The sequence below is a fragment of the Poromitra crassiceps genome, assembly GCF_964638095.1.
Source record: "Poromitra crassiceps genome assembly, chromosome: 18".
NCBI classification, from domain to species: domain Eukaryota; kingdom Metazoa; phylum Chordata; class Actinopteri; order Beryciformes; family Melamphaidae; genus Poromitra; species Poromitra crassiceps.
In genome coordinates, this window is record NC_139636.1 from 1,396,186 (window position 1) to 1,415,662 (window position 19,477).

General features: G+C 47.2%; 1 protein-coding gene and 1 pseudogene across 2 annotated transcripts in view; one reads left to right on the top strand and one right to left on the bottom strand.

Annotated features, from left to right (window-relative positions):
- The window catches only part of map1ab (microtubule-associated protein 1Ab), a gene marked incomplete at both ends in the record, with an annotated part of 96,730 nt that overhangs the window by 18,709 nt on the left and 58,544 nt on the right, over positions 1–19,477 (bottom strand). The gene's annotated exons all lie outside the window — the stretch shown is intronic.
- Positions 827–6,273, top strand: LOC310793169 (putative E3 ubiquitin-protein ligase DTX2; annotated as a pseudogene). The gene is made up of 4 exons: positions 827–916; positions 1,073–1,285; positions 5,298–5,439; positions 5,486–6,273. The product of its transcript is annotated as a putative E3 ubiquitin-protein ligase DTX2 (transcript).

Genomic DNA, 19,477 nt, shown 5'->3' on the forward strand with positions numbered 1-19,477 from the left:
ATCAGTATACACATCTGTATACACATCAGTATACACATCTGTATACACATCAGTATACACATCTGTATACACATCAGTATACACATCTGTATACACATCAGTATACACATCTGTACACACATCAGTATACACATCTGTATACACATCAGTATACACATCTGTATACACATCTGTATACACATCTGTATACAGTACACGCCCGCCCTGCAGCTCACCCACTGCAGGTCAGATACGCAGCTTGGCCGCTACGTGTCCTCGCCTGCTCTATGACATCACCGATGATATCTTCATGGATGACCTCGGATGAGACAGTTGTCAAGAGAGGAGGCAGTGCTCAAATAGTCAAAGCTTGTATCAACCCTCGATCCTCTCCTGTAGGAGCACAAACAATAGGGAGTTTAAACAGTGACATTTTAAGGACGGCGACGGCGTTCCATCCGGGTTGCTGTAGTCCCAGAAGCAGATATCACTAAGCTGTGTGACACCAAAACACTACGGCTACTTCTTCCTGAGTGCTGCTGGCAACAGGGGACATGCCTATGAACAAAGAAGACATTCGGTCAAATTAGGAGACATATTTAACAAATATACTCTTCATCCATACAACTACTACTAATGATAGAATCGAATATACAGGGAATGACAGTGCCAAATACGATTAAAACTTCGGCTCGGCGTACTTCAAACTACTCCTTCTCCCGTAGTCGGCAGCTGGGCTACAACGGGGGGGGGGGGGTGGCTATAGATAGAGTCCCGCATGAGCAAAGTGGGTCTCGATCCGTTGCCATTGCTCCAAGCATGGTTGCTTAAACTCCCCTTTGTCAACATGAGGACAGATGAGGCTGAAAAGGAGATCTCCAGCTATTTCATTGACTTGGTGGAAGGCAAAATTCAACACAGGGAAAGTGAAGTTCAGGTCAGGATTCCTCCGGGGTACTTGGTGATGGATCTGAAGACTGGTTTCTGAGACATTCCCTAACCTACTAAATGGATGTGGTGACAAAGACAACTTGAAAGGCACTATACACTCCTTTGAACAAGGACATCAAACACATCAACAACTTGTGCTTAGATGGAGAAGAGGTCTTCTTTTCAGCATGACCATGACATCAAACTGAAAGTAGGAGCTCCGATCATGCTGCTTAGGAACCTACATGCAGGTCCTGACCGTACTCTCAAGAACGGCACCCAGATGTTGGTGGTGCAGATGATGGACAGGGTGGTTGAATGCGTAGGGACAAACAAGGTGAAAGGATCTTCCTGCCAAGAATTCCTCATCATGACAGTAATGATGAGCTTCCCGTTTTCAGATGGCATTTCTAGGGTGTGCGTGTGCGTGTGTGTGTGTGTGTGCGCGCATGCGTGGGTGCGTATGTGTGTGTGTCTGTATGTATGTATGTACTGTATGAACTGTATGTATGTATGTACATTATGTATGTATGTATGTATGTATGTAACCACCTCCAGATAATCAGTTGAAAGGAACATTCTAGTCCTCACACACTGCTGAGTCAATTAGACAGAGAATTGCCAGATAAACCATACTGTAGTCTGTGATATATCTTTCTGTAATTCTGTATTCCTCTTCTGCCCCGAGTTGGCGCCCAGTCTATACTGACAGAGCACAGGGCAGGTGGACAGTCTATACTGACAGAGCACAGGGCAGGTGAACAGTCTATAGTATAGTAAAGGTGTATCCTTTTAGTTTTAAGACTCAATAATAGACTAAATAACAACAACAAAAGAGTCGGCTCCGATCTGCCCCGGATGCGGTTACAGTGCTCATCTTCTTCTTCTGTGGTTTCTCTGAAGAAGTGTGGTAAGAAGAGAAACCACAGAAGAAGATGAACACTGTAACCCCATCCGGGGCAGATCTACGTTGACTGTTGTGTTGGTGTTAGCTTAGCTTCTAGCTATTAGCTAAATAATTATATTTACAACCATAATGAACCGCGATGTGACCGAAAAAGTGTCATTTACAGAGTGTGTGCAGCATGCCCCGCACTCGCCGCAGGCTCTCGTTATAGCCTGTTTGAGGAGACTACTCGGAGCTCAAAATCTTCCGTGGGCATCCAAATGAAGCGAAACTATTTCGGTGAGTAAAACATCATATTCTAAACTGGAAATGAGGACCGTGGTGTAAAAAACCGAAATTCTCCTTTAATGCCTCTGATTATTCTCGATTGCCAGGTCGGCTGCTAACGCGGCCTCGCCAGCACAGCGGTCAAGCATACGCACTCGCCCGCAGCTTGGCTGCTGCGTGGCCTCACCTGCGCTACTCCATGATGTGGTCTTTCAGTGATGGTCACTCGAGCAATTGTGATGTCATCAGTGAGTGATGTCATCAGTGATGTGAAGTTGAGCAATTGTGCGCATGCCAACTGATGACGTCATCGAGTGCTCGAGTGACCTCACTGATGATGTCATAGACATTGTGACATCATCAGTGACATCATTACTGATCAAAATCATCACAAATCTCACAATGTGGGATCAAAAACGCAGACAGACAGACAGACAGACAGACAGTCAGACAGACAGACACACAGACACACAGACAGACAGCCAGACAGACAGACAGACAGTCAGACAGACAGACAGACAAGACGCCACTTTGGCCATCTTATGTATGATGATGGGGGTGAGGTGACAGCGGTAAGTTTGTAGACAGAGGGAGCATGAGCTTGGGATAGTGACTGATTGAAGAGGGCAGGGAGACAGACCCTGGTCAGAGTGGTGGGGAGGGATGGAGGGGCTGGAGGGAGCAGTGGTTGTCTTGGAGGCGGAGTCAGCGGGGGAGAAAGCAGTAAGAGAAGGGGAGGTGTAGTCAGCCGGGGGAAGATGATCGTGAGGGGGGGGGGGGGGGGGGGGTGGTGATGGAAGCAGACAGTGAGCTGTTGATTTGGGAGATTTTGTTATTGAAGGAGTGGAGAAAGGAGTTGCAGAGATCAGGGGAGTTGCAGTGTTTCTTGGCAGTAGAGAAGAGGGTGCAGGGCTTTCTGTTGGTGCTGTTGACGAGGGTGGGTGGATTTGGCAGCTTGGAGTGCGTCACAGTATAGGAGGAGATGTGTTGTTTATAAGCTTCAGTGTGGACGGTGATTATTACTATTTTTTGTAAAGTCTTTCCAGTTGACGGCCGGTCTGCTTCATGGTGCGGAGTTGAAGAGTGTACCAGGGGGAGGAGGAGGTGGTGAATGAGACTGTGGTGGTTTTCAAGGGGACCAGGGAGTCAAGGGAGTCAGAGAGAATGGAGTTGAGCGTGATGGCATAGTCGTCAGGAGAGGAGGGGGCGGAGTCAGGGGGGAGGGCAGAGCATTATGGACTGAGAGTGAGTGGGTCGACAGATTTAATGTTACGGAAAGAGATGGGGCGTTTTTTTTGGGGTGATGGGGTGAGGGCAGCGGGGCAGAGAAGAGGATACAGAAGTGGTCAGAGAGTGGAAATGAGAGAGGGTGAAGGTTTGATATGGGTAGGGAGGCAGAGCAGACTAGGTCGGAAACAGTCAAGGAGAGAGGAAGTCAGATGTGAGGTTAGGTTACAGTTGGGTTGGTCGACGTGGAAGTCCCCAGTGAGTAGGAGGCGGGTGGAAAGAGAGGCAGCTCTGGTGAGGAGTTCAGATAGGTCAGACAGAAAAGAGGGGTGTGGCTTGGGAGCACGGTAGAGTAGTAGTGCAGTTATGGAATTGAGGAGTTTAAAGGCAGTGTACTGGAGATCCAGCACAGTGATCAAGTTTGCTTTAGAGATATAACTGTAATTAGGGGGGGCGGGGGGGTGGTAGCCTGATTGAGTGAGTAGAAGTCTGAGGGTTGTTGCCAGCAGGTGTGGTACGTGATGTTGACGGGGTGCGAGAGTTAGTCCAGAATGAGGGGATGTTTGTGCCTACTGCCTACAAAGAAGATATTCAACACAGAAAACACACAATAAGGCCCAGAAATGTGCCACAACTGTTTCATTTACGGTAGTCCCTTTAAAATATAGGTTCTTTTTTTGTCGAGCAGCAGTTTATTGTTGCAGACATCATGAGGCCTGATGTCTGCATTTGGTCACACACACACACACACACACACGTTTCTGTACATAATGACAAAACAATCCAAAGACACATTGGATAATGCATCATTCACAAAGGGCACCGGGGCAAACCATGAGCACACATTTTAACGATCCCTTTTTTTGGACAGAAATAACCTTAGTGGCGATGTGGACACGTGTGCTCTGCTTCTGTCGGTGGACTAAAGAATCCCGGGAGATGAACGCTTCACACCCTCTCAATCATCGCCTGACTGTGTTGGTAACTCGAGGAAGGAAGGTCATTCTTTCAGACAGAACTCAGTGCTGCTCCTCATCCTCATCCCAGCTCTTCCTCAGCTGACCCGCTTGATATAAATATCCGTGTCTGAACTCCCAGAACGGGAACGCGCTGTTAAAAGGCGACTAAAAGGGAGCAGTGATCGACTGAGGCCCAGCCAGCAGCCACTGCACTGCTCCACATAGCATGTTCCACATTTACAGCAGCGCGGGGGAGCCAGAGGAGGAGGGGTCAAGGAATTTAAAGACAACATGTAAAAAAAAAAACGGACTCAAACGCAGTGTAGTATAATCGTATTGAATCAAACTTTGGGACTGGGGGTCAATTCAAAGTCTGGAAATCTATTCCCATAAAATGTTATATTCTATGTATAGCAGAAATAAGTAGGAATGAAGGCACTGAGTGATGATGTGATGAGTGTTTTGGAGCTTCATACGGTGCAAACACACAAGGCGAAGCATCTGGAAGCGCAGGCAATTTCATTTCGGCACCCTTGTTAACAGATTAGACCGTTCACACCAGCCGTGGCGTGGAGCGGGCGGCTCACGACCTGCAGCGACCTGCAGCGATAGCTTCTGAGCCTGGTCTATTTTTGACAGCGCCGCGAGCAGCCTGACATGAAGTCAGTACAAGTTGTGACCGGCGCAGAGCAAAACAGAGCGTTTGTGGTGTGAATGGTCTCTAGGCTCCTGCTGAACTGAATTTACTTTATTTATTGTGACATCATAGCTGCTACATCCCTGATGATGTCACTGTTGGCATTATGATGTCACAGATGATGTCACTGTTGGCATTATGATGTCACAGATGGTGACATTATGATGTCACAGATGATGTCACTGTTGAATTTGTTACATCATTGAAGCTTATAAGATACAGCTCGTAGTGCCAGCAACAGTCAGTCTACATAGCATCTTACTCTTGCTTGTAAGTTTGTCTGTTACCTGATCCTGCTAAATCCTGAATAAACTCTGTTGGCCTAATTCAGCCTGTCGCTCATCCCACCTCTGTCTACTCGCCCTACACCAGGAGACCCTGCTCTGTTGGGGAATGTCTTCAGGCAGCTCCTGGACTCCATCTCCCTCTGGTAGTCAACTCTGGAGCTCCGTTGACCTTTCAACTCTGTGCCAGTGCCAATGGGTTAAGTGTTCCTTCCATCTCTGTCCAGTTGAACAGATCCACTAGTGAACTCTGCCATGGGAGACATCGCCTCAGTGAGACTGGGCAGGACAGCCTCCGCTCAGAGACCCAAGCAGGTGATTCAGCGCTACATGCAGGAAGTGACTGTGGCACCGGATGAGGACTGTACAATATGTATGGATCATCTGTCCAAACCGTCCGGCTACGAGACGGTGTTGTCAGACGACGGAGGTCAGAGCATCTTGCCAGACAAAGTGGGCAAATTCATCAAGTGTGGACACACCTTACATATCGTCTGCATCCTGGCCATGTACAACAACGGAACCAAGGACGGATCCCTGCAGTGCCCGTCGTGTAAGACAATCTACGGAGAGAAGACCGGCACCCAGCCCAAAGGCAACATGAACATCGATAACATCGCCCAGTCGCTGCCGGGTCACCCAGACTGTGGCACCATCCGCATCTTCTACCGCATATCGCCTGGAATACAAGGTCCAGAGCACCCCAACCCGGGACAGCCATACACTTGCAGAGGCTTCCCTCGCTCCTGCTTTCTACCAGACAATGATAAGGGCAAGAAGGTCCTGGAGCTGCTGAAGGTGGCATGGAGGCGGCGCCTCATCTTCACTGTGGGGACGTCCAGCACCACTGGCGTGCCCAACACAGTGGTGTGGAACGAGATCCACCACAAGACTGAGATGACCAACCTGTCCGGCCATGGCTACCCTGACCCCAACTACCTGGACAACGTCATCATGGAGCTGGCCTCTCAGGGCGTGACCGAGGACTGCCTCAAACCACTGGCAGCAGCTCAGAGCGACTAGCTGCCGGAACCTGACCAATTTCAAAACGAACCATTGAATTCACACCCGCGTCTCTGGTCCGGTCTTACTGCATTTTAGGTATTTTAGGTCGAGGTCAAGGTGTCACAGCCAATCTCCTTCCCCGCTGTAGGTGCAGAGGGTAAAAGCGATCTGTGGAAATGTATTCTAACACGTTGACCTGAGTTTACGGGCCAGTACATTCCTGCTAGTCTCGTATTCCAGGACATTGAAACTGAGTACAAATGGCAACTGTGAGCTTCAGGCAGTGGAATTGGCTCTCGTGGAGTGGCGTGGGGTGGGTACCAAGCATACCTTCATCGTGTGGACAGACCACAGAAACCTGGCTTACATCCGGACGGCAAAGTAGTCCCACCTGCATCGCTGGTCGCCCTCACAAGCTGGGTCACCGGCTCGTCGTCCACCAGACCAGCTGCTACATCTGACGTCACTGATGGCATTATGATGTGAAAGATGATGTTGACATCGTTACGACATTTTGAAGGTTATTATCAGAAAGAATCCATGCAGTCAGATCGTCAGTCCATGTCTAGCCTCTTGTATGTCTAGCCTCTTGTTCTTGTTTGCACGTTATGTTACCTGATCCTGTTCGTCCTGTTTGTCCCATTTCCCCTTTTCATCTTGATCCTGACCCTGAATAAACTCTGTCGGCCTGTTTTGGCCTCAAGACTGTCGGTGTCTGCGCATGAGTCCACTCGCCTGCCACTTAGTATTATATAATAATACTATTGAATCAAACGTTGGGATTCAACCAGTTCAGGAAGTTGATTTTTGTCAAAATTCAAAGTCTGGAAATCTCTTCCCATAAAATGTTATGTTCTATGTATAGCAGAAATAACTAGGAATGAAGGCACTGAATGATGATGTGATGAGTGTTTTGGAGCTCCTTAGCACGAGTGAGTTGCCAGTGTATCATAATAGCGACACCACAGAGTTGAAAGTGATTTTAGTACCATGGACAGCTCCTCTCCAAATATACAAGTCATGAATCCAGTGCCAGAGAGACAAGGAACAGCTGACATCCTGTTCTAAATATACAACAGACAAGCTCTGCGGTAGATGACAGTCTGCCATAACGAGTCTGACACCCAGCAAAAGCACACATAAATACAAGGGCAAAGCCTTCAAGGTTGCTATGATGCAAATATTTAGTCTAGAGAGAGATCATTACAAACAACTGGAAAACAGTTATTGTAAATAGCCTGTTGATGTAGTAGTTCCTCTGGTGTTGTTTTTGGAAATGAGTTCAAAACCAAAATGAGATGAAGTTAAGCAATGAGCAAGTTAATGGCACTGATCTGACGCCGCAGGCTTCATCTTCTCAAACACGTCAGAGCAACAAAGGTTGAATGAAGCTGACATCAAATAATTGTTATCCCCTTCCTAATCTCATTTGCCTGATGTGAGCGCATCCCCATCCTAAGACTGACTTCTATTGTCTAAGCTTACTGATGAAGTGCTGTGAAGTGGGCTGGAAGCAGGGACCAGCCAACAGCCTCCATGACCATTTCAGCACCACATCTTCCCCCTTTCACTGAAGTCATCCATCAGAGCTGCGTGATTTCGAATCGCACATAGGTTACGCAAAAGCCACGCCCTGTGCCCGCCTACGCAGCAGTCAAGCTAGGAGCAAGTCTTTTGTCTTCTTTTGACGGCTGGAATCTCCCACACCACAACCACTGCACAGCACGCAGCCCAGCGATTTCATGAACCAACTGAATTGCTCTTGATAGCGGACATTGAAATTAATTATTAGTGTATTAACGTTAACGCTAATGAAAACGTAACACACAAGCTTTTCAAACAAACATTTCCCACACACCACAAACACTGTGCCCAGCCCAGTGATTTTATTAACCAAATTGCTCTTGATAGCGGACATTGAAAATAAATTACTGTAATAACGCCAATGAAAACGTAACACAAGCTTTTAACACACAATCGATTTTTAAACATTTATTTCAAAACATCATTGTAAAATTCAGGCCTTTAGCCAAAGCTTCAATAACAGAGCTCAGCTGACAGTTTAACCTGCAAATGAAAAATATAAAAAATATAAAATTAAAAATACAATAGGCTACAGCACATAGGCCTAGCTCCCCCCCCCCCCCCCCAGGCCAGTGAAGTCCCAACAATCTACAAAAACATGCAATAATCTAAAATCATAGATAAAAAGTTGAATCATACACAATAAATAAAACCAAAAGTAAAGGGTTAGCCTTCCCAATGGCCAAAGGCAGCATCTGTTATTCTGGCTGAGGCAGGTGGTCAGAAAGTCAAATAACATTAAAATATATTGTATGCTTTGGTGCGATGTAGGATTTTGTCTTTCAATATCCTCGCTGCAGCCTCGCTTGGTGCAGGCTTGGTGTTGTTGCTTCTCACAGGAATGTGTCCCTGTAACGGAGCCCAACATGAGCATGAGCGCCTGGCCAATCCCGGCGCTTGACTGCTGCGTAGGCGGGCACAGGGCGTGGTTTTTGCGTAACCTATGTGCGATTCGAAATCACGCATCAGAGCTACAAGTCCAACCATTGCTTTACGGCTACGAGCATCAAATGGTTGCTGAGTCACTGTTGCAGTCTGCAGCACAGACCTAGACCTCCTCCACAGGTCCTGTTGTAGTCTGCAGCACAGACCTAGACCTCCTCCACAGGTCCTGTTGCAGTCTGCAGCACAGACCTAGACCTCCTCCACAGGTCCTGTTGCAGTCTGCAGCACAGACCTAAACCTCCTCCACAGGTCCTGTTGCAGTCTGCAGCACAGACCTAGACCTCCTCCACAGGTCCTGTTGCAGTCTGCAGCACAGACCTAGACCTCCTCCACAGGTCCTGTTGCAGTCTGCAGCACAGACCTAGACCTCCTCCACAGGTCCTGTTGCAGTCTGCAGCACAGACCTAAACCTCCTCCACAGGTCCTGTTGCAGTCTGCAGCACAGACCTAGACCTCCTCCACAGGTCCTGTTGCAGTCTGCAGCACAGACCTAGACCTCCTCCACAGGTCCTGTTGCAGTCTGCAGCACAGACCTAAAACTCCTCCACAGGTCCTGTTGCAGTCTGCAGCACAGACCTAGACCTCCTCCACAGGTCCTGTTGCAGTCTGCAGCACAGACCTAGACCTCCTCCACAGGTCCTGTTGCAGTCTGCAGCACAGACCTAGACCTCCTCCACAGGTCCTGTTGCAGTCTGCAGCACAGACCTAAAACTCCTCCACAGGTCCTGTTGCAGTCTGCAGCACAGACCTAGACATCCTCCACAGGTCCTGTTGCAGTCTGCAGCACAGACCTAGACCTCCTCCACAGGTCCTGTTGCAGTCTGCAGCACAGACCTAGACCTCCTCCACAGGTCCTGTTGCAGTCTGCAGCACAGACCTAAAACTCCTCCACAGGTCCTGTTGCAGTCTGCAGCACAGACCTAGACCTCCTCCACAGGTCCTGTTGCAGTCTGCAGCACAGACCTAGACCTCCTCCACAGGTCATGTTGCAGTCTGCAGCACAGACCTAGACCTCCTCCACAGGTCCTGTTGCAGTCTGCAGCACAGACCTAGACCTCCTCCACAGGTCCTGTTGCAGTCTGCAGCACAGACCTAAACCTCCTCCACAGGTCCTGTTGCAGTCTGCAGCACAGACCTAGACCTCCTCCACAGGTCCTGTTGCAGTCTGCAGCACAGACCTAGACCTCCTCCACAGGTCCTGTTGCAGTCTGCAGCACAGACCTAAACCTCCTCCACAGGTCCTGTTGCAGTCTGCAGCACAGACCTAAACCTCCTCCACAGGTCCTGTTGCAGTCTGCAGCACAGACCTAGACCTCCTCCACAGGTCCTGTTGCAGTCTGCAGCACAGACCTAGACCTCCTCCACAGGTCCTGTTGCAGTCTGCAGCACAGACCTAAACCTCCTCCACAGGTCCTGTTGCAGTCTGCAGCACAGACCTAAACCTCCTCCACAGGTCCTGTTGCAATCTGCAGCACAGACCTAGACCTCCTCCACAGGTCCTGTTGTAGTCTGCAGCACAGACCTAAACCTCCTCCACAGGTCATGTTGCAGTCTGCAGCACAGACCTAGAACTCCTCCACAGGTCCTGTTGCAGTCTGCAGCACAGACCTAAAACTCCTCCACAGGTCCTGCAACTCACTGAAATGTCCCTATTTCTAATGGAGGTAACCAATTGTGAAAAAAACATCCATATAACTTGTCATATCGATATACATTTGAATTCATCTGAGGGAATTGAAAGGTATTGTATGAACAGGAACATATTGGCTTACTACAATTGTGTTGTCTAAAAGTAAATGAGCATTATTATGGGAGAAATCATTTGTAATGAGCACGTGAGCTGCGCAAGGACCTCAAGATGACGACAGACAACACTTTGCTGCAAAACGTGAGTCCAAAAAACAGTGGATGGGTTTGTCCATATTATTTAGGTCAGTGGTCAGGTACCAGTGAATTACTTTGACTCAAGCCAAGCTAATATAAGCTCTTAGCCATCATTGCTGTGCTTCGCTACTGTCGTCTCCTGCGCCACAGACATCCTGAGCCGTCTCAACTGGCTACCACCTCCAATATTGGGATAGCTTAGCTAAAAATTCCATAACAATTGTGCAATTTGTGATAAAAGCATGTAGGTACACTTATAGCCAAAAAATAATTGTGAACATAGAAGGAAGCCAAGGAGCCATTCTAAAGTTTCAAATTTGAATTCCTCATCATAAGAAATGTATGATTTTTTTCTCTGCCCAAAATCCACGATGCCCCCATATCCAATTCTTTTTGGAATGCCCTTGGCTATAAAGGTGTACCAAATTATGTGATTTTTATTGCAAAATGCACAATTGTTAACTGCCCCAGCCTCTCTTGGAGCCCCAGCCTCTCCTGTACGCAGTCTTCTGAGTCGCAATAGTGTGGTGTGGCAAAAAAGGATAATAATGTAAGTGAATTTGGGTGAATGTGTGAATTTGGGTGACTTTTTGTTGTTGCTTTTTTGGGTTTACACAGATTCCTATACCTAAATACTGTATACACAGAGTTTTATGCAGTTGGCCCCTGGTATGCCTCCCTCTCTGCTTGCTGCCCCCTAGTTTCGGCTCCCAGACATTTGGTGAGCGGCGCCAACAGTGCCACCTAGCGGATAGAGACTGATAACTGAGTCTAGCTGCCCCCTGCCTCGGTTCCAGCCTGTACATTCTGCCACTGTAAACCTGTAACCTCGGCCTGGACACACCCTGGACCCTGACTCTCTGACTCTGTCTACTTGTGGACCCTGACTCTCTGACTCTGTCTACTTATGGACCCTGACTCTCTGACTGTCTGCTTGTGGACCCTGACTCTGTCTGCTTGTGGACCCTGACTCTCTGACTCTGTCTGCTTGTGGACCCTGACTCTGTCTGCTTGTGGACCCTGACTCTCTGACTCTGTCTGCTTATGGACCCTGACTCTGTCTGCTTGTGGACCCTGACTCTCTGACTCTGTCTGCTTGTGGACCCTGACTCTCTGACTCTGTCTGCTTATGGACCCTGACTGTCTGCTTGTGGACCCTGACTCTCCGACTCTGTCTGCTTGTGGGTCTTTGCCTGGCTTTGTGGCATCAGTACTCTGTAGAGTCTGGAATATATTGTTGGTTTAATGAATGATTAGAAGTGCTAAGAAATACACCAAATTTCCCCTCAAATGAATCTTATATATTTGTTAAATCACTCAGTTTGTACACAGAAACATCAGCATTGGGTTTACTCCAAGCTGATCTTCCTTATGAATAAATTCATCATGATCATGATGCATGCTGTGAGTGGGGTGATAACTGGTTTCTTTACTAAACAAATTAGAAAATGTGTGTTGAATTGATTGCATTGTATAGAATTATAATTTATTATAATTTTATTAATTATAACACAAAGCGTGAGACTGATCCACCCGTACAAGAAACTAGTCTTCACCTGAGCCACTTACTTTCCCAGCAAATCGTCCTGAAAAATATGATTATTCTGTCTCTATATGAAAGGCCAGATGATGAAATCGTATTATTATGATGAAGTGTATAATTTAAATTAGCAATAAAACAAAAAACGATTAGTTCAAAACTTTGTTCTTGCTCTACTTCTAAATGAGGTCTAAAATAGCTCCAACTCATTATCGGTGCATGAGGCATTATCAGGCATTACCATGGAGATGAGAGAAAAGAATATTTGGCAAAACTGATATGAAAGTGCTTCACTGAATTCAGTCTTTTCAGAAATGCCAGGAAGACGAACTGAACACAACACTGGAGTATTAGCTCTGCCATCATGGTGCTTGACACATTCAAAGGGGAGAAATCAATGGGAAGAAGATGAGAGCAGAGAGGACAAGGAGCTGTTGATGAAAGTTCACATCTCTTGGTATTTCAGCATCTCAGTATTTAAGGATAGACTCCTCAAAGGGGCTCCCAGCTCCTTTTGCAAGTCTGCTATGGTGACACGTAGAGAGCTCACACACACACACACACACACACACACACACACACAAACACACACACAAACACACACACACGTATGGGCCTTTTGAAGACCATATACTGACACCCTTGCATTGGAAATACTAATGGTCGATATTTTGTTATATTGCGCTAATATTAAATATCATCAAGTGGGATCATCATAGTCAGCAGCTCTTTAACACAAAGTGACCCACTCCACCTACAGAGTGACCTACAGAGTGACCTACACAGTGACCCACTCCACCTACAGAGTTATAGGGGAACTCTGAACCAATACATGAGGGCCAGTGGTTCCCAGATGGGGGGGAAGGGGAGTGGGCAGGTGCAGTGCAGTCCCTGGGGACCAACTCCAGTATGATTACCTTGGGCAGGCAGGGCACAGACTACTAGAGTATTAACCCTAGGTATTTTATTGATGACCTTGGTCAGGGCACAGACAGGAGTATTAACCCTAGGTCTTTGATTACTGGCTGTAGCAGTCTGGGTTAGCAAACATTTCTCTCTCTCCCTCTAAGTTGCTGCACCGTTCAATGTAAAAAATGAAGTTAATTTGACTTTAAATGCAAAAATATATATTCAAGAATGTTGTACTGTATTCTATCAAATATTTTTGGAAGTTGATTTTATTTATTCTTTTCAGTAAAACAAACTGACCAACTGAGAGTTAATATATAGTGCAATAGTTATTTCACAACTAAGATGGTAGACAGACAGACAGACAGACGGAAAGACAGACAGACAGAAAGACTGACAGACAGACAGACAGACAGACAGGCAGGGAGACAGACAGACAGGCAGGCAGGCAGGCAGGCAGACAGACAGACAGACAGGCGGAAAGACAGACAGACAGACAGACAGATGGAAAGACAGACAGACAGGCAGGCAGGCAGGCAGGCAGGGAGACAGACAGACAGGCAGGCAGACAGACAGACAGACAGACAGACAGGCAGGCAGGCAGGCAGGCAGGCAGGGAGACAGACAGGCAGGCAGGGAGACAGACAGACAGACGGAAAGACAGACAGACAGACAGACAGACAGACAGACAGGCAGGCAGGCAGGGAGACAGACAGACAGGCAGGCAGGCAGGGAGACAGACAGGCAGGCAGGCAGGGAGACAGACAGACAGATGGAAAGACAGACAGGCAGACAGACAGACAGACAGACAGACAGGCAGACCTTCCTGAGAGAGAGTAAAGAGAGGCATGACAATGCAGTTAGAGCATAAAAGGGCAGCAGTAGGATATTGGCAAAGTGTCATGGTCTCCTAGAGTCCGGCCCACACCATGCCAATTATGACATCACCGCTGCTACCCCCCCCCCCCCGGCCCACACCATGCCAACTATGACATCACCACCACCCCCCGCACTCCTCCCACCCTCCCATGGCCTAAGGGGACACTGAAAGCAAGTAAGTTCATATAGCCAGTTTGTAGTCGAGTCGAGTACTGGACACATTTTCAGGACTTGTGAATCGGACTTGGACTTGAGCACTGATGACTCGGACTTGGACTCCAACATTCATGCATTCAGACTGGGAAGTTGGAGACGAGGACTTGGCTTGTTAATTGATAAAGACTGTTGTTGCTGTTTTTTGGTGGGTTGTTTTTTGTAATAGGCCCTAATAATTGAGCATAAGCTAATAATAATACAGTGACATTCTTCAATATTTGCAGGGGCAGACACGTGTGTTCCACATACAAGCGGGTTCACTCACGCTCATGCTCAGTAACTCTCCACTCCGACTTGGACTCAGGTAATGGTGAATCGACTCGGACTCTTCTTTGGTGACTCGAACACTGGGGACTCGAGATTCAACTTGGACTCGAGATGACTTGACTACAACACTGTAGATAGCACACTCACACACACACACACTACATGCTGCCAAAACAGGCTGAAATGAGCATCTTTTTTCAGGGCAGCACAAACATCTCCCCATGCTGTCTCACAGTATAAATACCCACAGCTTTCTCTATGTAGCACAAGATGCAGCGAGCCCAGACCATTCAGACGACATCAGACTGGAGACAGAACGTATCACAGTAGTCACAAATCACATTCAAACATCTTCATGTTATTTGAGGCTGCGAAGCCGAGTAAAAAGTTAATGGATTGAAATTGCGCGGATCTGAAATCACAATCAAGCCGCAAGCATGATATTCTCAGCAGCTTGGGTACCATTATGAAAGATGCTGACATAAGCTGAATTATAGTATGCAGAAACACCCACCCACACACGATACAACACACACACGCACACACGCACACACACACGCACTCACACACACACACACACGCACACACGCACACACGCACACACGCACACACACACACGCACACACACACACGCACACGCACACACACACACACACGCACGCACACACACACACACACACAGAGGGCATCTCTCACCATTGATGGGGTCTTGGTGAGGTGTCAGCACTAGTGAGGTATAATGATAATAAACGGCTTGTCAGGAATCCGTCGAAGAGCGGGGGCGTGTCAATCGTCACGGGGGCGTGTCATTCGTCACGGGGGCGTGTCATTCGTCACGGGGGCGTGTCATTCGTCACGGGGGCGTGTCATTCGTCACGGGGGCGTGTCGTTCATCACGGTGACGGACATCCGACGGGGTCTCTCATGGGTCAAAACACACACGGGACGACAGTTATGACAAATAACCACCGCCATTGTTGACCTTTCTGCCCGCGCACAATGACAAGACTCCATCCCTAAGGTGGGAAAACCCAGCCCACCACAAGACACCGAGGTGTTGAAGCTAATTCAGGAGGTATCACAACCGAGAGGAGGGGGGGAGGTGGGAGTGAGAGGGAGAAAGAGGGGGAGAGAAAATTGGAATGGGAAGTGGGGGGGAAACAGCATTCAGAAGCTGTGGGTGTGTGTGTATGTATGTGTATGTATGTGTATATGTGTATGTGTGTGTGTGTGTGTGTGTGTGTGTGTGTGTGTGTGTGTGTGTGTGTGTGTGTGTGTGTGTGTGTGTGTGTGTGTGAGTCATTGTGTGCTAAATTGGCTGCAGGCTCGACTGCTGTTTGTTTGGAGCTTTCTCTGGGTGAGAGGGGCTGGACCTCCAGGATTGACTTTCAGCTTAAGGTGGATTTGGTCATTACCAGGCAGCGTGTGGGTTCGGGTTACCGGTTGGCTGCTCGGTAATAGCTTACCGGAAACAACAGACCCATACATGCACCGCTTTGGAGATCGACGACGACTTGGACGCCCATCCACAGTCTAAAACACACACAGAGGCTGAGAGGCTTCCTGACTTGGCACGCTGGATGTTTTTGAACCCGCTTGGAGGTTTGGAAGTCTACATGCGGATTTTGAAGAGTTGCGTCGCAAAATGAGGTGTCAGCCAAATGTAACCCCCACTCTGACAAAAGTCACTGATGAAGACTATTTAAGGTTTAGCCCATTAAAACCACTGAGATTGAATTTCAGACTCCAATAAGTTGTATTTTGAATTGTTGGGCAACACATTTTCGAATTTATTTTTAGCATTTACAGCAGAATCAGAGTCCTCATTTTGACTTGAAGTACAGTATGAGCCGCAGGAATGAGTGCGGAAGTATACTTCCGGGTTATTCAGTGGAAAAGTCTATGGGATTTAACATGGGGGTTTCGCTTAAATGCATACAATAAGGTTGTGGTTAACAAAAGTTTATGGGAACGCAAATCTGGGTTCTGCATGATAATCTTCACAAACGTGAATAACTTTGATGACTTTTGAAACACATAAATGTGTTTTTTTAAACAAGATTTTTATAAAATGCTTCAAAAGGCATAAAAGTTATTCACGCTTGTGAAGAGTATCATGCTGAACCCAAATTCCCGTTCCGATAAACTTTTGTTAACCACAGACCTTATTTTATGCATTTAAGTGAAATCCCCATTCTAAAACCCCATAGACTTTTCCACTGAAGAACCAAATGGCGGCGATTTCTGGATAAAGCCTACAAAAATACATCATCCCTGCAGTACTCTACTGATGCTGATGCAGAGGAGTCAGTCTCAGCCAACCAGAGAGGTTATTATATCTGACAGCCAACCAGAGAGGTTATTATATCTGACAACAGGGTCAAGTGAAGGACAGGTTACCATGGACACCCGCTCCTCATTAGCTACTGTTCACCCCCAATTTGCATTTCCTTGTTGCTGAGCGCACTCGAACCTGTGTTCAGCAAGATACGGCTCTTTGGGTTAAGCTACATCATTTCTCCTCGAGGACAGCGTTTCTTCTTCATGCTCTGTTACATTACATTCACTTCAAGCCCCAATACTCAACAAAGTGCTCAGGAAGCAGTGAAGCATTCTTCTGTGGCTCGCCTCCCTGGATCAATTTGAACTATAGCTTCAAATTGTTAATCATTCTTCACAAGGACTGCAGGCCAGATCTGAGACGCACAGATTCGATCTTACTGGAAAAATCCCTCCTCAGATCCTCTTACACTGCTAGATATCATCAGTCTGTGGCGTTCAGTACAGTGATCCATGGAGTTATTTTGTGATAAAATGTTGCCATTAACTTTTCGGTGTATCCACTTTCCCTAAAGCTTTTAAACTCTCTAGTTCAGTTAGTGATTTCCTACATTTCCCACAATGCCTTGGCGAACCCCCTGAGAACAGGCCTGAACTTGTTGCGTTCAGCTGTGGCTTACTGTACTGTACATTCTAGTCTATTTTCTGCCACTGTCAGTGCAGAAACTGGGCTCTCTTCCTACGAGGGCTTTGCCCCTGTATGATTGATCAATGTCATAATGTATAATAGTAATAATAATAATAATAATAATAATAATAATAATAATAATAATGTATAATAATGTATAATGATGTCATAATGTCATGTGCAAAATGGTGAGTACATCAAGGAGTTCTCACCCTTTGATTTTGAGGGCCTGACACCAAACATTTAAAAGTTTAAGTCCATTGTAGCTGCGGTGCAAATATCTCGACAACATGACATCACTTTGTCTACATTTAACCAGTTATCCACATTGAGAAAGATCCTCCACCAAAAGCAAAAATATGGACCCAGAAATGTAAAGGAACATCTTTCGAGGTGAATTTCTCCAGGCTCGTACTGTAACTCACTTCCTCCTACTGCAAGGACCCCCGGAGTCTATCTGTCTGACGACTAATAAGACTCTGGGACACACGGACGATATTTTCTGGGTTTCCAGTGTCGAGCGGACGTCCAAGCCAAGACTCCTGCCTCTGATTACACTCCGACGACGTCTCATATCTGTTTATCGAGATTAGCCAAAATGCCTTCAAAAAGTATCGATCGATCGACTCCAACTCCATTCTCGCGTCAATCAAACTGTAAACAATCTACTCTACGCTGGAAAGCCCTGATATATCAGCCGTCTGTCCCAGAGTCTATTGAGTCATCAGACTGATAGACTAAGAGATTGCTCCTACTAACTGTAACTGAACTGCTTGGTCTTTTACGTGCTGAAGTCTTCGGAGTTAACATCTCCTTTACGCTGTGTCACAGTTTCATTCACATCCACATTCACTCTTCCCTACAAGTATCTCAGAGCTGCTTGGCTTGCTGAAGTCCAAGCAAGCCCCTTTGGTGTCTGGGTGTGTCAGGTAAATGGACGCAGCGGCGTCCCTGTCAGCAGATCAAAGACGGGGGAAGGAGGGAGGTGGTGTGGAGAGGCCGGGGCGGGGCGCATGGGGGTGGGGGTGGTTGCCTCTGGGAACAGCCTCTGATGGAGGGATCAATGTTTCTGCACCATCAGAGGGGAACGGAGGGGAGACACGGAGGCTTCACCTCAGGCCCAATATGGCTGCCATCAGCACAAATTGCCTGTCTGTGCTGTGACTGCTGTCTCCAGTCCTGATGCTCTCTCTCTCTCTCTCTCTCTCATTCTGTGGCTCTACCTTTGTTCAACATGTTTGTCAGTCTTGTCCGTCTCGCTCTCTGTGATACTGTCCCTGTGTCTCTCTCTCTCTCTCTGAATCGCTGCCTCTCTCTCTCTCTCTCTCTCTCTCTCTCTCTCTCTCTCTCTCTCCCTCTGTGCCAGATCACTTTCTTGCTTTGTCATTCTGACTGTGGCTTTGTAGCTCTCTCTCTCTCTCTCACGCTCTCTCTCGCTCGCTCTCTCATTCTTTCTCCAAAAGGCTGCATACTGATGCTCCTCGCTCCCTTTCAGTCGATGTCTCTCTCCCTTGCTCTTTCGGCTCTATAACCCCCAGGGTACAGAAAGAAAGGGAAAGATTCAACAGTATGACACGTAAGGCTAGATTTACACCGGGATGAAAACATTTGTTTGTTTGTTTTCAACCCAATTGCCAGAATACAACGCTGGCATTTTACATGTCTGTAGGCCAGGGATATGTAATGTCAACATACATTTTAAATGAAACCTTGGCAGAATGAGTTTCTAAAACATCGGCGTTTAACATCTACAATTTCGACGCAAATTTGAAACAAAACGCAGGTCAATCTGAAAACCTCGCTGCCTTTCCAACGTTAAATGCAAATACAGTATAACAACTTTGGTTATGTTTAGGCAACAAAGCAACTCGGTTTAGGTTTAGGCAACTAAAGCAACTAGGTTAAGGTTCAGGTTATGGTTTGGGGTTAAACTCACTCGGGAGTGGAACACGCGCTCTCTTGCTCGTAAGATGGGGATGCTAAACGCTTCCAATCCCACCCCTCCTCCACCCTTCAGCGCCAGCGACCCA